The following is a 17,313-nucleotide window of genomic DNA, read 5'->3' as shown; positions in this document are numbered from 1 at the left end:
TTAACCTGACAGACCATTTCATTGCTGACCTATTCCGATCTTATTAGTTGTAAGCAATTAAAGGACTAACTGAGAATCAGGTTGCTATGTCAATATTCTCATCTTACATTTAAAGAGGTCATTTAGCACAACTATACTCCAAGAAACAGTTACATTGACAGAATGATAACACATGAATACAGTACCATAATCTAGATAACTATTGTACAACAATTCTAGTGTTTGTGAGAACACAAAACCCATATCCTTATATATATTCATATATGTACACACACAGAAGAGTCAGGGGCACAGGTAGCAGTGCACCCACTATAGCCAACCAACTCCCCAAAATAATTGACGAATTGCACTTACAGGAAGAAAGTTGGAAATCACTGTTTCAATAAGATCCACATATCAGGAAATCCTGTAAGACACAGAACGGTATTAGAAATTGACACAAGACAACTATAAGGAACCTATACTTCATGGTAAATCTGTTGGTTAGTCAAAAGGACACTTCTGCATTTCAGTCAGCTTGATTTAGAATAAACAGAATCGTTATTAAACCACTGCCCAATATATAATAAATTAAGAGAGGCAAAAGAAAGGAGGAGATTCCTTATCTATGATATTTTGGGTATTAGGAGTTTCATTATAAACAGTTACTTGAATTTAGAGTAAATACATTACCCAACAACAAAACCAGAGTATGACTAGCTGCTCTCGTTATCAAATACTACTTGCAGAGAGTGATAGGAAGCTTAGAAACTTTATATGTTGGAAGAAAATACTGCAATACTAGAGGTTTCTGAGACAGGACACATCTTGCTCCTTGCCTTAATTACCCACAGGCGTTTTCTCATTTCTATTCACAGTCTTTGAGGGAAAAGCGGATTTTTGATCTGAATTTTGCATTTAGGCTGAGACTCCTGAATGAGGGAAGATAGTGCCTGTTTACAACCCCTTCTGTATAACTGTCATACTTCTGTATACCAACGGATTTCTTCCCTAATGGAAGTATGGCCTGCAAGACCTTACTATCTGGTGAACCTTGGCAGAAAGATAACACTCTGAACACGTTCAATATTTTATTTTTTCTACCTATAGGCCCCAAACAACATTACCTATTATTATTAGTAAATACCATTAGGCAAAGCAGAAATGTGAATAAAATTTTCTGCATCAAACAGCTCGCACTTTAGAGCACTAGACTGAAGAGAAATAAAGGACAGCAGTACAAATCAACAAACAGACATTAAGAACCAAAGGTATATTTTTCTGAAGTGATCTGCACTGATCTGTCACGTGGTATCTGGATTGACAATATATTCATCCGCCAGGACATTCACCTTAAACAAGAGTTTCTAAAATTCTACTTTTAAAAAATCATGAAGTTGAATTGATAGTTGAGGCTACATGATCTTTAATATCTTTCCTTAGGATCTGTATTTCCTAAAGGTAAATAAACTCCACATTTTGTAGTCATAAAAAGACCACTACTGAGCTAAACATATGCAGCAACAGGAAAGCAGTACGTTGCTATTAAATGTAACAATCTAATAAAAGGAAGAAATTTTCAGGAGAAAAAAATATGCTGATAAGCCTTTTCAAGATCTCCTAAGAATTCCTGAAGCAAGGCCAAGAAAAGGTATGCTTTGTCAGTACCAACAGCCTATGCTTAGAGACAGCATTAGAATATTGTTTCTGGAGCAAATTCTTCTAGATACAACATCTCAGGTGCTTCTTGTAGTATCTTTAGTATGTCTGATGGCCTAAATCAATAGCAGTAGCATATGTTGCATTTATACGTAATTTCTGGAAAAAAAATTTTTAAAGGCATTTTAAGTGCGTACCAGATTAATTACTTCTGTGGATAGTAAAAAGAAAATCTTTGGTCTATATAATATGAGAAGTCTTGTCATATATTACCTTCTATAAAACTGAAGGACCTACATAACCTCTGAATGTATAAATAGCTTTTACTGAAATTGCTATCTAAAACAATAAATGAAGAATTACAGCTCTCAAAGACAGAAGTGTGTGGAATTATTACTATTTTCTGCTTTTGTATTCTGCAAATAATGTTCTCAGTGTTGGGCAGGCTCATTAACTACTTTGTCACAACCGTGGTGGAATTTTTTGTTTTTTGTCAGTTCCACGAAAATAAAATTTCTCATACTACTTTTTCTCTGACCTCTCTCTATTTCTTTTAATTTACACTTATTATACATTATAAAAATGAATTACAATTTAAATGCTTTGAATTTAAAAGCAAAATGTCTTTGTGAAACTATGGAAAACAACCAGCAAAATTGGTACAATTTTGTTTCAATGGATTTTCTGCTATCTAACCATGAAAATAAAAACTATCAAAGCCAGTCAGAAAGTTTCAATTTCTCATTCTCTCCACAAGACTGAATCATTTGATATGTTAATTGTCTCAACTGTTCTTCACAGAATCACTAAAGTTGGAAAAGACCTGTAAGATCATCAAGTCCAACAATCAGCTAACACCACCATGCCCATTAAACCATGTCCCACAATGCCATGTCCACACGTTCCTTGAACACCTCCAGGGAGGGTGACTCCACCACTTCCCTGGGCAGCCTGTTCCAGTGTTTCACCACTCTCTCAGTAAAAAAATTTTTCCAAATATCCAGTCTGAACCTCCCCTGGCACAACTTGAAACCATTTCCTCTTGTCCTGTCACTAGTCACTTGGGAGAAGATACCAGCACCCACCTCTCTGCAACTCCCTTTCAGGTAATTGTAGAGAGTGATGAGGTCTCCCCTCAGCCTCTTCTTCTCCAGACTGAACAACCCCAGTTCCCTCAGCTGCTCCTCATAAGACTTGTGCTCCAGACCCCTCACCAGCTTCGTCGCCCTTCTCTGGACACGCTCCAGCACCTCAATGTCCTTCTTGTAGTGGGGGGCCCAAAACTAAACATAGTATTCGAGGTGCGGCCTCACCAGTGCTGAGTACAGGGGCACAATCAATTCCCTACTCCTGCTGGCCACACTATTTCTGATACAGGCCAGGATGCCGTTGGCCTTCTTGGCCACCTGGGCACACTGCTGGCTCATCTTCAGTCAGCTGTCAACCAACACCCCCAGGTCCTTTTCTGTGGGGCAGCTTTATAGCCACTCTTCTCCAGGCCTGTAGCATTGCATGGGGTTGTTGTGACCCAAGTGTAGAACCCGGCACTTGGCCTTGTTGAACCTCATCCAATTGGCCTCGGCCCATTGATCCAGCCTGTCCAGATCCCTCTGCAAAGCCTTCCTACCCTCAAGCAGATCAACACTCCCACCCAACTTGGTGTCATCTGCAAACTTAGTGAGGGTGCACTCAATCCCCTCATCCAGATCATCGATAAAGATGTTAAACAAGACCGGCCCCAAAACTGAGCCCTGGGGGACTCCGCTTGTGACCGGCCGCCAACTGGATTTCGCTCCATTCACCACAACTCTCTGGGCTCGGCCATCCAGCCAGTTTTTTACCCAGCGAAGAGTGCACCTGTCCAAGCCATGAGTTGCCAGCTTCTCCAGGAGAATACTATGGGAGACAGTGCCTATCTACTCTATGTATGAGCACAGGTATTTGTATGGCTTTAATTCCATGAATGAACCATTCTTGTTACTATTTTTAATATTAGTCCAGGTGCCTATATTCCCCTTTCCTTTTGTAATGATCATTATTGATGAGCTTGTGCTGATATTTTCTTTTCAGAAATTCAGCAGATTCTTCATGGTTCTTTTTATGCTGCATACTTTATTCCTACGTTCATAACCTTCATAGTTTGCCAAGCTAGAATTTGTATTTTCCAAAGTTTAAATTACATCTAGTGCATTGTATCATTAAACTCAGAAAGATTTGAGGTTTAAATGATGTGATTCAACAGGGGTAACTAAATACTGTTATGATTGTCAAATAATTTTGGAGGGTTAATTTATATATAGGAATATTTATACGAGTAATATATAGAGTAACAATATAAAGTAATATATACATATATTCCTATATATAGAGATACAGATGGGGTACACATATAGATCTTCCTTTACATATATAGATAAATAAACAAAGGAGAAGAACCATATTATGCTTTTAGATTAGAATTGCACCTCCATCTTCGAGATAAGAAACAACCTTAAACATCTTCACCCAGTGACAGTAATTTTATAATGCCTCCCCAAAAAAGATCATCATGAAATGATCACTCTGTTTAGGGACTAAGAGCACTAAGTTCTTAAAACAGTAACTTAAGAATCTTATTTCCTTGTGGCAGGTACTAGCTCTGTGCAGTCCCTTCAATGCTTAGTATCCCCTTCATTTTGTGGTGAAGAAAGCTGTCAGAGAAGTGTCACAAAACCAGTGCATGATAGTGATCTCACTGCAGCATATACTTCACTGCTTTTTTTTCCAATCAAGAGGAGCTATTGGGGGTGGTGGTGGGGTCAGACTACCACATGTAAATGCATATCTTAAAAAATCAAATATTATTTTAAAAACTATGTTGAACTCCATCCTTGGCTAAATCACATAATCACATCAAAGGAGAAAAAAGTATCTTCCCTATTTCTCAACAAAAATATAAACAGCTGCTGCTACTCTAAGGTTATATGGTTTCAGAATTTCATGATTCTTATAAAAATACACAATGGCACAGTTGTTATTTTACCCTGAAGTGATGTCAGGGGAATATTATGACAACATTTACACAAGCCTTTACTAGACAGAACAGATACCTTTGGTTGTTTCTTTCCCTTTTGAACATTTGAGCAACAAAATTTTACTTGCAAAAAGGATCATGCCATCTGAAATTCAAGCTTGTACGACTTCTACAAGGCTTTCATGGCATGGCAACAAAGTTGCAGAGAGGCAGCTGAATCACTTAATGCTGGTTTTACACATAACCAGCTTTTGGTGAAAAGAGGGGTTCCAAGTTGTTGAATGTTTTAGCTCCTAACATTTATCTGAATAATCCACTTTTAAGAAGAGTTGATGTAATCTTAAGATTCCTTTTCAAAGTCCTTGATGGGCATGTTTCCAAGTTTTAAGGCATTTTTGCCATGCCTTAAAAGTGTGATTTGCAACCAAAAAGGCATATTCCATCACTAAGGTCACAGTTACACCCTGTGCATTTACAATCTCTCAGCTGCAGGTTGCTACTGATGCTGTTTGGGAGCTGTGCCTTGGGTCTTCCTGTGATGCTACTTCCTCCCAAGAGCATGGGCTCTTCCACTCTGGCCCCTCTGCCAGGGTCTCCCCAGCAAAGCCCCCCAGCTCACTGGCTCTGGGCTCCCCGAGCCTCCCTCAGTGCCGTGGGCTGTCGCTCATCCTGCCCAGCCACAGCCTGCTACAGTGGTACAGGGCAGGCTGCAGTATGCCCTAGGTGGAGAATAAAGCGATAAAACAAGTGTCATCCGCAACAGGACCAAAGCTAAAGGGCTGTATGTAGCTCATTGTGCGAGCACCAGTGAGATGAGAGCTGGGAGGCAGATCAAGTAGCTTTTGCTCATCCTTTTGCATTAATACTGTTGCGCCCCTAACGTGATTTATAAGTAATAATGCTTGTCAAAAGGAAATTACTGTTGTTGTTTCTGGCCACGCATAACTCAAAATTAAACACACACTCTGCACTAGGATTGCTGTCACCTCTGTTGCACCTCATTAGGCAAATTGAATTAATAAAATCTTAAATACTGATGGGCCAGGGCTTTCCTCAACAACAAAATTCAAGTCACCGAATTACTCTAATTATCCTCTTGCAGTTGGGTTATTTTTTGCTGGGAGTACGTTTCAGACCTCTTCCAGCATCACTGCATGGAGTTCCCTCGTGAATGCCTTGCCGTGGAGACATGGGGCGCAGCGCTGCCTTTGCCCTCATCCCATGACAGTGGCAAGCCTGAGCTGGCTTTGAACATGCCATGGTGCTGCTATGCATGTGCACAATTTGAACAATTTTTTTTCCCCTCAAATGATAAAAAACATATCTGTAAGAACTGGGTCAAATCACTTCAACATTATTTGTATTAAGAACATTGGATTTTACTTCCCAAGTACAATGCTAAAGGTACTGAGTAGACAAATTACTAGAGTAGAGTAAATTTACTGACCTGCCTTTGGGAAATTTTAATAACCAGCAATGTTAATAATTAATAATTACCAATAACAGTCAGCCAGCTCATCCTTACTCATTTTACATGGTCATTTCCACATTCAGTATTTGATTGATGTGAATTCATTGACCCTAAAGTAATTACCCAATCATTAACAGACAACAAAATGAACTTCAATAATAACTACCAGTCAATATAATCACTAATGCAGTATGTTTCACATTAATGATCCAACATCCAAACTTCATTTTGCTTAACACTGCAATATCCAGGTTCAATAGTCCTTGTCTGTGTGCTTCAGGACACCATATCCATAAAAGGATGCTTAAATTAAATATCCATTCCTTTAAATGTCAGTCCTTTGTACATGACATATTAGATTTTCCCCCTTCACATTTACATCTCAAAATTTGTATTTGTAAATGTCCAACATGAAATTAAGCAAGTACAAGCAGATTTAAAATTCAGTATACATCCACATTTACCCTCAAGTTCCCTTGTGAAATAATTCTGTGGCTAGAGAGTATAATTAATAATATTTCAGACTTCATCAAATCGATAGAACTACTGACTTACAGATAAAGATCACTAACTATTTAATACAAGATTTCTTGAACACCCTGTTTATATAAGATGCAATACAACCTCTCATGCCAAAAATTTGCTAGCTCTTCATATAGCTAGAGATTGTTGAATGGAGTCGATCTTTCATCCACAATGAAACTTCTTCAAACTGAGATACAGCTAGCACCATGTCTTTTCTACCTGATTTCTCTGAGAACTGCAAACACACCCCCTCTTGGCTCTAGAAAAACTGAAGCCATCCCTGATACATGAGCTTGTGGGATTTTATACTTACATGGTTGAAATGCTGTGACTATTTAATGGAATTTTGCTTAATAAGTTGTAGTTGTTAATAAAGTTTAAAAATATTTTCGATAACAAAGTTTTTGATGTTGCCGTTTAACTTACGTTAAAGCTACATGCCACCCTTTGCATATGCGTAGATCATATAATGAAACTGTTGATTATTAAAATTATTTACTTATGTATATATTTTCTATTTCATATATTTTATATTCAGTATTTTCTAGTTTAAAATTGTAAAAGTTGTCTTCTTACGGAATGGTCTTATGACAATATTCACTCTGACTCTGCCCAAAAACCTTAATGTTTTCCCTGGCTTCCCTGTTTTTACCCTATTTTAACTCTTTTTCATCTCTTATTTAAAGTAATTATATTCAATTAATAATTAGTGAAGTCACACATAGTAATAAGCCATTACTTGAAATGGAATGTTTATTTTGTGTTACATTTAAATTTGATTTAAAATCATGACTCCTAAAAGAAGCATATCTCAAATAAATACTGTTTAAAGGAATTCTCAGTTTATGTAAATAAAAGTTTTGTTCCTTAGACTTAATGAATTAATAAGGCATAGATTTTTATATTGTATTTAAAAGTACCAAGCAGCATTTTTCTCTATTTTCCTTAAATGTGTGGTCTTAATATTACTATCCCATAATGTTCCACAGTTTCAGAACAACCATGCTTTCAGAATGAGGGAATTTTTTGAATGATAGATCTTTGACATCTACGTATTTTAAATTTGAAAAAAATTGAGAAATAATTAAGTGTTTTAATGATGCTTGCCAGGAAACAAACAAAAAATTTAAATTTTCCACTTTCTTCGTTTAGCCAGTTGTAGAGTACAAACACAAAGCCTTTAAAAAATCTTGGGTTTAAAAAAGACCCTATTTTTATATTTTAAAGGGGCAGATATGAGTTTTCTACTTTTTAGCAGCTCTGTTGAATTATTTCTCTTTGAATTATCTGTGTTAATTAAAATTATAAATTAACTTTCATGCTTTGTCTCAAAATGTTCTCTTAAATTACATTATGAATCATAGTTCAGCCAGCCTTAGAAAATGTATTTCAACATAAGTTAATGCAATAACATCTTTAAGTCATTTTATATATTCTTTCATAACTTTGCAGGCCTCATTTGTATTAGGTATTTATTACATTTTATCTCCCAGGCTTACCTCAAGAGACAATTGTCTTCCAGATGTATAAAACATCCATTTGAGGAAAATTGTTTCTAAAAGTAGTAATTGTCCTTTAAACAGAAGAATCACGATTTAATATTTAAGAGACAATTAATCACTTCACAAGGTCTTTCTGACCGGATAAATTTACATGCCTACTTATTCTGCATACTAGTGATGAACAGTTTTTAATTGTATGACCAATCAGGCTGAGAATTTATCACTGCAAATTAATCAGATTGCCAAGGAATATGGCAGCCTCCTAGATTTTGCCAGTAAAAAAAAAAAATAAAAAAAAAAATCAACCTTTACATAACCTAACAATTCTACTTCAATGGATATTTAGCCCTCATACGAGAATTACAAACACTCTACACTATTTTCTAGACGATGCCCCCCACATGCTAGGGAATGTTCACAACCAAACTGAAAGCATGGTAGAATTAGAATAATCAGATACTAAACTAGAAATAAAGAGACCTTTACTTAACTGCATGGTCCTGAAGATAAATTGCTGTTCCAGAGCCCCGTGTTCCTTTGGCAGGCAGCTGCAGAGTTGGAAGTCAGCATGCCATGGTGAGGAGTAAGTGGTAGCAGGGTTACAGGTGCCAGAGGAGACACCTGTCAACTCAGCAGCACATACCAGCAGCACCACACTGGTATCTCTGGTGGACCTTGGAGGATGTTTGGGGAGGTTCCTTCATGCAGTGACCACATTGTGTTACTCCCAAACCCAGAAACTCATGCCTCCCAAGAGGTGGCTCCTGCTGAGCCTCAGCTGCGTGAGGAAGAGCTCACCACACTGAGAAGGGTGAGGCATGGCTGCAGTTGCTGGATCACCGATGTCAGCTCACCAGGAATTTCTCTGATATGACAGCCAGGGCTGTGTTGGGAAACAATCTCTCTTCTGACCAGGAGGCATGAGTTAATAACAGTTCCCACATCCCGGAAAAGGTAAGACCTCAGTACTCAGCAAGGACAGCAAGAAAATGGTTCAAGAAATAGCTTGCAGCCAGAGGAGACAGGGACAGGAGGGACATGGTGCTTGGCTGAGTTACTGCGAGCATTCTCAAGGTCTCTTTTGTCAGTAAGCATCAGTGAAGCCAAGAAAAGAATGCTTAGGATGAACTTATTTTTAATTGGGAAGGATATTACAGAGCTTCCTACCATTTCTGAACACAGTTTTGGTTTTAATCCTTTTTTTCAGAGGGAAGAATTAATGTTTTAGACCACCAAAATCTATTAAGCACTATTAAAGAGCAGGTGAAGGCATCCTACAACAACATGCTATAGGGATATTTTCAAACAGTAATTTGAAGTCTGAAACAGAAGTTGTACTCACAGAATTTCTAATATATTTCTAATTATATTTTTAATACAGTAAACCTCACTGTAAACAACAATGCGGTATCGTAAGTAACATTCTCCCCAAAATGAATCACGTGCAAACTTCAACAAAGTAAGAACAGGTGCAGGATAGCTTGTGGTAACATTAAAAAGTGCCCTTTTGCCTTTGAAAATGTGTGCTGTTCAGCTGTGGTCCTTACATTGCCAGAATAAGTGATATGATCATTCAGGAGGTAGAAATTCACTTCTCCCAGTGAAGTGCTTGTGAAAAGGTTAACTTGTATTAAATGCCCCTCATTTCCTCCCCCCTCCCCCAATAGCATGAGGTAAATATGTTATGGCTCATACATTACATGGTCATTAAGAGCAACATAGTTTTTCTGTCATTACAGATTAATTTCTTTCAATTCCTCTCCCACCCCTCATTTCCAGGTCACAAAATCCCCCAAAATTCCCAAACACAAACCCATTAAAACAGTTTGTTTAACAAACCTTCAAAGAAAATGAAACAGCATCATTAAGATATCTGCGTACATTCAGATCAACTGAAATACAAGTCAACATGAATTGCTTCCCAATTCACTAGCATATCAGACTACTTCTTAATAAAACAACATCTTCTTACAGCACCTTGGTTCTTCTGTTGTGTGTCAATAGGCTTAAAAGAGCCTATGTCCATTATGCTCACTTTAGATCTACTTTAACTAATTAGTGCAATCACTTGGTCTCAGTAAGAAACAGAAAATAAACTGACTCTGGTACAAATGCTCAAGGACAGCACAGACAAAAAGAAAAATAGACCTGCCTGCTGGAATCTGTAATCCTGACATCAGTGTAGAACTGAGAAGACAGAATGCATTTAAAGAGGACAAGATTTTACCATCCAAATGTCCATAATAAAATTAATTTAAGGTCACAATACTGGATTCATAATATGGATGTAGTAATTCAATTTCCTAAAGCTGCAACAGGTTTCCTGTGAGACTGTGATAAAGCAATTTATTTCATAGATTTGGGAATGTGTTCCTAGTTTTAGACACCAGATATTTCCTAACAACAGCACTAACAATGAAGCAAATTCCTTGAAGATAGGTCTATAGTACTAAAATACTTTGCTGAATCAGGGTTTTTGAGTTGCAGTTTCCCTAATGAAGACACTACCTCTTTTTTTCCCCCCTCAGGTCTCAACAGGCCTTGTACCTACCATTTGCCCAGTTTTTCTTCTGTGAAGAATCTCCATTAGTACAGATAAATAATTTAGCACAATTAATCCTGAGCTTATTTGGGTTGTCCTGGTCTTTCAGTACAAATAATAACAGTGCATCTTTTCCATTCTTTATGATACAATGAACTTGAGCTCATAAAAAAAAATCGCAGATACCTTTAAATTTTGTTAGAAAGACTCTCGCAAAGTCTTACGAATCTAGGAGGGAACTAGTGGGGAGTAGGTTAGAGGATAAAGAAGCAAAAATATAATTGTTCCTGACAGAAGAGCCTGAATTCCATGTGGGAACAGACACAAGGCAAAAATCTATTTTATAGCATCCCTTGCAGTAATAAAAATTGCTGTTGGAGACCACCTTCTGAGATATTGCTAAAATAATTTCCTGTGATTTTGAATCTTGTTTCTGTACATATATATATACACACACACACAAAATAGTCTGTTATTGGAGGACAAAGTGATAAAAGAGCAAAAAAAAAAGACTTTGAAGTTTAAATCCGATAACTAGAATTCAAAAACTCTGTTCACTTTCCCAGCAGAGAACTGTCTTAAAAAATATTCATACTAGACTCCCATCTTCCTCCAGAAGTATAAAAGCAGTAATGAATTGCACAGCTATTTTATACTAAGTAGTTCAGATGAATAAGAAATGACATAAACCTTAAAAATAGTTTGATTAAGCCATTAAGATGGAAATCATCACACTGAAGTGACTCATCCATGAAACTGCAGGCATAAAATTTATTTTTAAATTATTCTACAAGGAAAATAATTTGTATTTTTTTTTCCTAGTGACTTGTGGTTAAATTACCTCATGTTAGGTTTTAGCATTTAAGGTAACATGAAGGCAAGACTACAAAGGGAACACAAGGAGGTTTTTGTGTTTGTTAATTATGTTAAAATAGCCACAGGTCTTTTCTGCTTGGGAAGATCGTAAAGAGCAGTCAGTGCCTGCCCACAACAGTAAATTTCCCTTCTGTTCTGTCAGCAGTCTCCAGACCAGCCAGACCATCCCATGACTAGGAGAGATTTCAATACTTACGTCTGCTATTATTTTGCCAGGCAAATCTGGGCAGGCTGCCTGCAGATAGGTTGTGCAGATGGGTGGTAGTCAGAGACAAAGCATTGGTTGCCAGTGTTCACGGCTATTCCTAAACTACCAATTAGGGAGTAGTAGTAGTAAAAAGACAGAAAAATCACATCTCCAAACCCTGAGATAGGTGCTCCAGTAGAGTGGATGGTGTCATGACAGAAACATGGTGAGAAATAGACTCTGCACTGCATAATTACTACTGCTGTGAACCCGTTGGGTGGAGACACAGATCCCCAACAGGACTTAGGAGAGATTTTGGCATTTAAAAGCATGCCAAGTATGATATCTAAACAAGCCCTTGGAGTGTGAAATCAGCTCAACATCTCCTTGGCATCTTTGCCAGCACACATAACAGAAATGTGACCATATCTGTAAGGCTGAGCAGCTCAGTGCTTCATTCCTCAGCCTGAGACCCTCCTTTTACCTAAATCCTTCAGCCAAATTTGGTGCATGCACCACGCCCCAGGCACTCCTGACAAAAGCATAGTAGCTGTGCCCTTCTTTCCTACAGTTTCCAGGAAGAAGAAATAGCAGGACTGCCCCACATGGAGGAGGAGCCAGGAGCTAATGGCGACCCAGCACAGGCAATACCCTCATCAATGGGTGCTCTCCCACAGTACCTGCTGACAGCAGGCAGAATCAGGTGCTAGTACTGGAGGACATCAACAGTACAGCAAGCAGCGAACGAGGACAGGATCCATCCAGGGGGTCCAGTCAGGAGCAAAATAAGATGGAGCCAGAGATAAGACTGGAGCTACAGCACAGGTCTGAGACATCCAACCAGAAGACAGGACTTGAGTCAGGCTACCTACAGCATAGGTCCAAGGTCCCTCCAAGAAGCATAGCCATAGACAGGGCTGGGACAGGTGCACCTACAACTCAGCTCAGGAAAGAGGTGAAGACCCAGGCCTGCACTGAAATAGGGCTCCTGGGCCCATGGGCAGAGGGTGTGGGTTGAGGTCCCAGGTGAAGCTGCGCTGGGTTATTAAGGCCTATTAGTGTCTTCAGAGCCTCGGCAACAATACCAAAGTGACGAGAAACGTCGTTCAAGATGATCAAAGACTTCAACATCTTGGGTACTACATTAACTATCGTTACGTATTTTTTCAGAGTGGTGGATCAACTTGGGTTTTCTTATTCCTGTTTAAAGCCGTGGTCTTTGCAAAAATAGAAAGCAAGACCCACTAACAAAGAAATTTGCTAAGGTTGGAGGGAGATGAATTTTGCTTCCTAAACCCAGTTACTGGTTCAATCCAACAGTGTAAGACTCAGGTGTTTCAATCTGAACCAAGACATTGCCTGGACATCACTTAGACTGAACACAGTACATTCAGTCTTAATCTTGCACACTCTGAATTCCTGCTCCATTCCTGCTCCTCCTTCCATCCACACGAGTTCACATTCCTCTCTGTGTACTCTTTAGTCCATGTGGACCAAGCTTCAGAGCTGAAGTACCACCCCCCCACACATTCCCAGTTTTGGGACCAGTGCCCTGGAATCAGGGCTCTGTGTAACAATGCATGGGGTGTAACCCAGGAGCTTGTCTTGCCCCACTGTATAACTTACCTGAGAGAGGGGGGTGAAGAAGGGGACGAACCTCCTTCATATTGTGGTTTACTCCTCTGTGAGTAATCAGTATTTTTTGAAATTAAGGAAAATTTATTGAGGGAAATTTAAGAAAATATGGAATTCTATAATAGGCTTTGCGAATCTCCCAAGGATTTATTTTATCACCACAAATTTTTAAAAAATTACATTCCTATGTTATTAAATGGTGTTAATTTCAATTTATCTAATGTTTTCCATACACCTTAATGTGTTACAAAATCATGTAGAAACTGTTAATCTGCCCTCTTGACTGCCTTTAAGCTGCAGTTTTTTGCATTTGGACATCAGCCTGTGGTAAACTTGTCTACATCTAGTAACATGAGAGTAGCTAGGGTCTGAGTTAGTACCTTGACTTTATGATCCAAATTGGTAAGCAGTAGTGAAATGTTTATCGCTTTCTTGATTACATCTTTCCATTTCACACTTAATATACCATTGCTATAAAGAGGACACATTGCACCTTCCAGAGACGTTGTTTCAGGCTGTTTGCAGAATAGAGCACTGCATCTGTTTATATGCTGTTGGCATTTGGGCATTTTGGCCATAGAAGAGTGTATCTCTTGCTGTCTGCATCTGTATTGCCTAAGAGAAAAAAGCCTACTAATGCCGATGAAGTCTCTAGGTATCCAAACGTAATAAATATCAACATTTTTTATTTAAATGAAAGATTAGATTCTGGCAAAAAATCCCATGGAAACAGGAAGTTTCCATGACAAAACTGCAATCATAAAACATACCAAACCTTGAATGTTGAGTAGCATTTTAGCAAACATTAAAAAGGCAATATAAGATTTTGTCTCTGAAATTCAAACTTCTGTGTCTGTGCATAACATGTGCAGGATTAACAGTTTGCTTTGATTTTAGATGTTAGTCTGCCTTGGCTTACTAGGGTCCTGTATGATTGATCACCCACATCGTCAAGAATAGCTTCTAGACCTTGACTGGATGACTCTGTCTTTTGAAGCAGCAAAGTAATAAAATATGACTTCTGAATACCAATAAAGGCATTTACAAAGTAAGTGTTCATATGAATAATTATTTTTGATAGCATTCAGGCCAATGTGGAGATTCAGAGTAATTTTTACAGTAGATATGAAGTTGCTTGAAAACTCATAAGCAATGAAAACAACGTGGTTTAAAAGAACAAGATCATAGCTACTTTATGATAGATAGATAGATAGGTAGGTAGGTAGGTAGGTTAGGGGCCACCACGGGCCACGGACTATAGGCCAGTGGGTGCCCTCGGGCCAGCAGGTCCATGCCCTCTCCTCCTTGCCCCGGTGGGCACAGTCCCACTACGTCCCAGTGAGCTGAGCGGGGCTGGGGCCCAGGGGACCATGCCAGGCGATGTCCAGGTGAAATGGTGCTAGGGTAGTGGGTCAGGTCAGGTCAGCCCATGGCCAGGGCAGCCTCGGGTCAAGGGCCAGGGTTCTGAGGTGCTCCTGAGTGGAGGGGAAAGCCCCCGCCAAGGCCTCTCGTGGCTCCCTCTCACCCAGGGCCTGTCCAGTCCCTGGGTGGGAGATGTTTCTGGGCCCTGATCTCCTAACTGCCTTGTTCCTTTCCTCCAGCTGCCCTCAGAGAAGGAGCTTTAGAGAGTTTTGCTTACAGCTTCTGAACCACTGTCACTGACCCAAGATACGTCTTGGTTCTCCTATGAGGTACCTGGTCCTCCTTATTTTCTGTCCTCAGGATTTTCTGGTCACTGGTTTTTCTATAACATGTTCTTCCATGTGTTTATAAAAGAGAGAAATCTCATGTCTCACCAACATGTCCAACCATTGCCAATACCCACCAGAGCAGAAATAGTGTTATCGTCTGGCATGCATTGCTCTCACATCTGGGATTTTGAAAGACTACCCCCTTCTTTTGTGTAAGGATGCTCTCAAATTAGAAATACAAAAACATATCTGCAAAAGAATAATAATCAAGTTCTCCAGATTCCCTACTATCCTCATCCTTTTGCATGTTTGTGTGGATGTGTATGTGCATGGGTCATTGATAGATGCGGATAAACAATAAAACTTACACTGGTGTGTTTGTAGCTCTTACTGGAAATAGTTTTGTATGAAGCCAACATGAAACTTAGAAGCCTTATGAGAAAAATCATGTCTGCACACCAAATTAAAGAGTAATGTCCACATTTGCTTTCTAGTGCAGCTTCTTTTTGACTCTTCAGCCCCTTCCATATCATGCTGTAATGAGTATAAACTTTATAATTTGGCACCAATTATGTTCCTCATCAGTTCAGCAAAAGACAAACACTTCACTATGTTTTTCAGAAACCCAGCTGAGGGAGAACTTTTAAAAGACAAATCATTGTGTTTTGCAAATGCAATAGAATGGAATTTCTTACAGTGGACAAATACAAAGTTGCAGGCATATTATGAAATTATGCTGCATTACACTGGTGTATATTCAGCATACAGCAAACCAGGAAAAAAGTAGAAAAGCACTATGATCCTTTAAAAATAGATGTATAAAGAAAGAAAAATATAGAGCTGCCAGGTATTATTAATACAGTTTTCTTAAACTTTGAGCTTTGGTCAAAGCAGATTTGAAGCCATTATGTTTTATGTAAGTTAAATAAGTAACCTCACTTTTCAAAAAGGCCAGCTGTCGTTTAGACGTTTACATCCAGTTTCTGGATTTTGCAAGGTGTTCAGCTCCTACTGAGACCAGTAAAAAATAGAAGAACTATGATGCCTTTTAACTGTTTTAGACCCCATGTCTGCCAAATGACAGACCATGAGGTCTCAAATTCCCTCTCAGAAATGTGTCTATTGGGTGTAATTGCACTGAATTCACCAGAATTGATGGGTATACAGTCAGTATGAGATGACAATCAGTCCCTTAAAAGATAACTTGAACTTTGTTGCAAGCGCCCAGCTTTGCATATGTTTTTCTAAGGTCAGATCTGTGTTAAGCCTAAAGACAAAACCGGGGCAAAATTTTCCTCTTGGTACAAATCTGTTGTATATATTAAACACATTTCAGGCTTGACATTTCCACTGGCATCGATAGGAGACTTGCACACAGTGCAAGTACAGAATTAGCAACACAGATCCATGCTGATGAGAGGAGGGATAAACAACAACAGCCAAAACAAAGACTGCTGTAGCAGATATGAAAGGTAAGATTCTAAGTCTGCCAGGAACTTTCAATCTTCTTTTTGGAGAACTTAAGTTTTACTGAATTTTCTCTAACCTGCGCAGATTTGCTGTTAATTAATCTTTTCTCTCTTTTCATTCTCTTTTTTATTATCTTTTTACTTTCTACGTAGTTTTATCCTTTATGTGTAATCTTGCTGTAAATTTCCCTTTTTTCCCCATTTAGTTGCTTACCTACCAATCAAAGTTAGACTGAGAATATATCAACCCATTTTCTGCTGCAACGTTAGTCACTCTTTGTCTTCATCTGTCACATTTGGATTAAAAGCCCATTGATACAGAGAGCACCATTTTCTGTGTTTAAACAGTGCCTATTATTATTGTAGTCCTCATTCCTTAGTTCTTTGTTTTATGTTGTTGTGTTGTTTGACATAATAACAATATATTTAATTGTAGATTGAATAGAATATTATTCTATTTTTCCTGATTGAAACTGGAAGATTTCTAGTAATTTTCAAGTTTGCTTTTCTGAAATAACACACACAGCATGTGCATAAACATACATACCCTACATGCTTCACAAATGTCAGTACAAAATTTCTTGTTTGGCTAAAATAAAGATGGAGCATAATACCTAGATGAAAAAGAATGTATACAACTCTTATTTTATACTGAGAAAGCTCATTTGCAGGCAGAATATAAACAATTACATTTATATGGTAAGCATATTTGTTCAGTAAATCATAAGCATTCACAATCTATTAAAGGCAAAAAGCCTGTGGAA

Source organism: Gavia stellata, chromosome 3 (assembly GCF_030936135.1).
Source record: "Gavia stellata isolate bGavSte3 chromosome 3, bGavSte3.hap2, whole genome shotgun sequence".
Taxonomy (NCBI): domain Eukaryota; kingdom Metazoa; phylum Chordata; class Aves; order Gaviiformes; family Gaviidae; genus Gavia; species Gavia stellata.
This window is presented reverse-complemented; position numbering follows the sequence as displayed.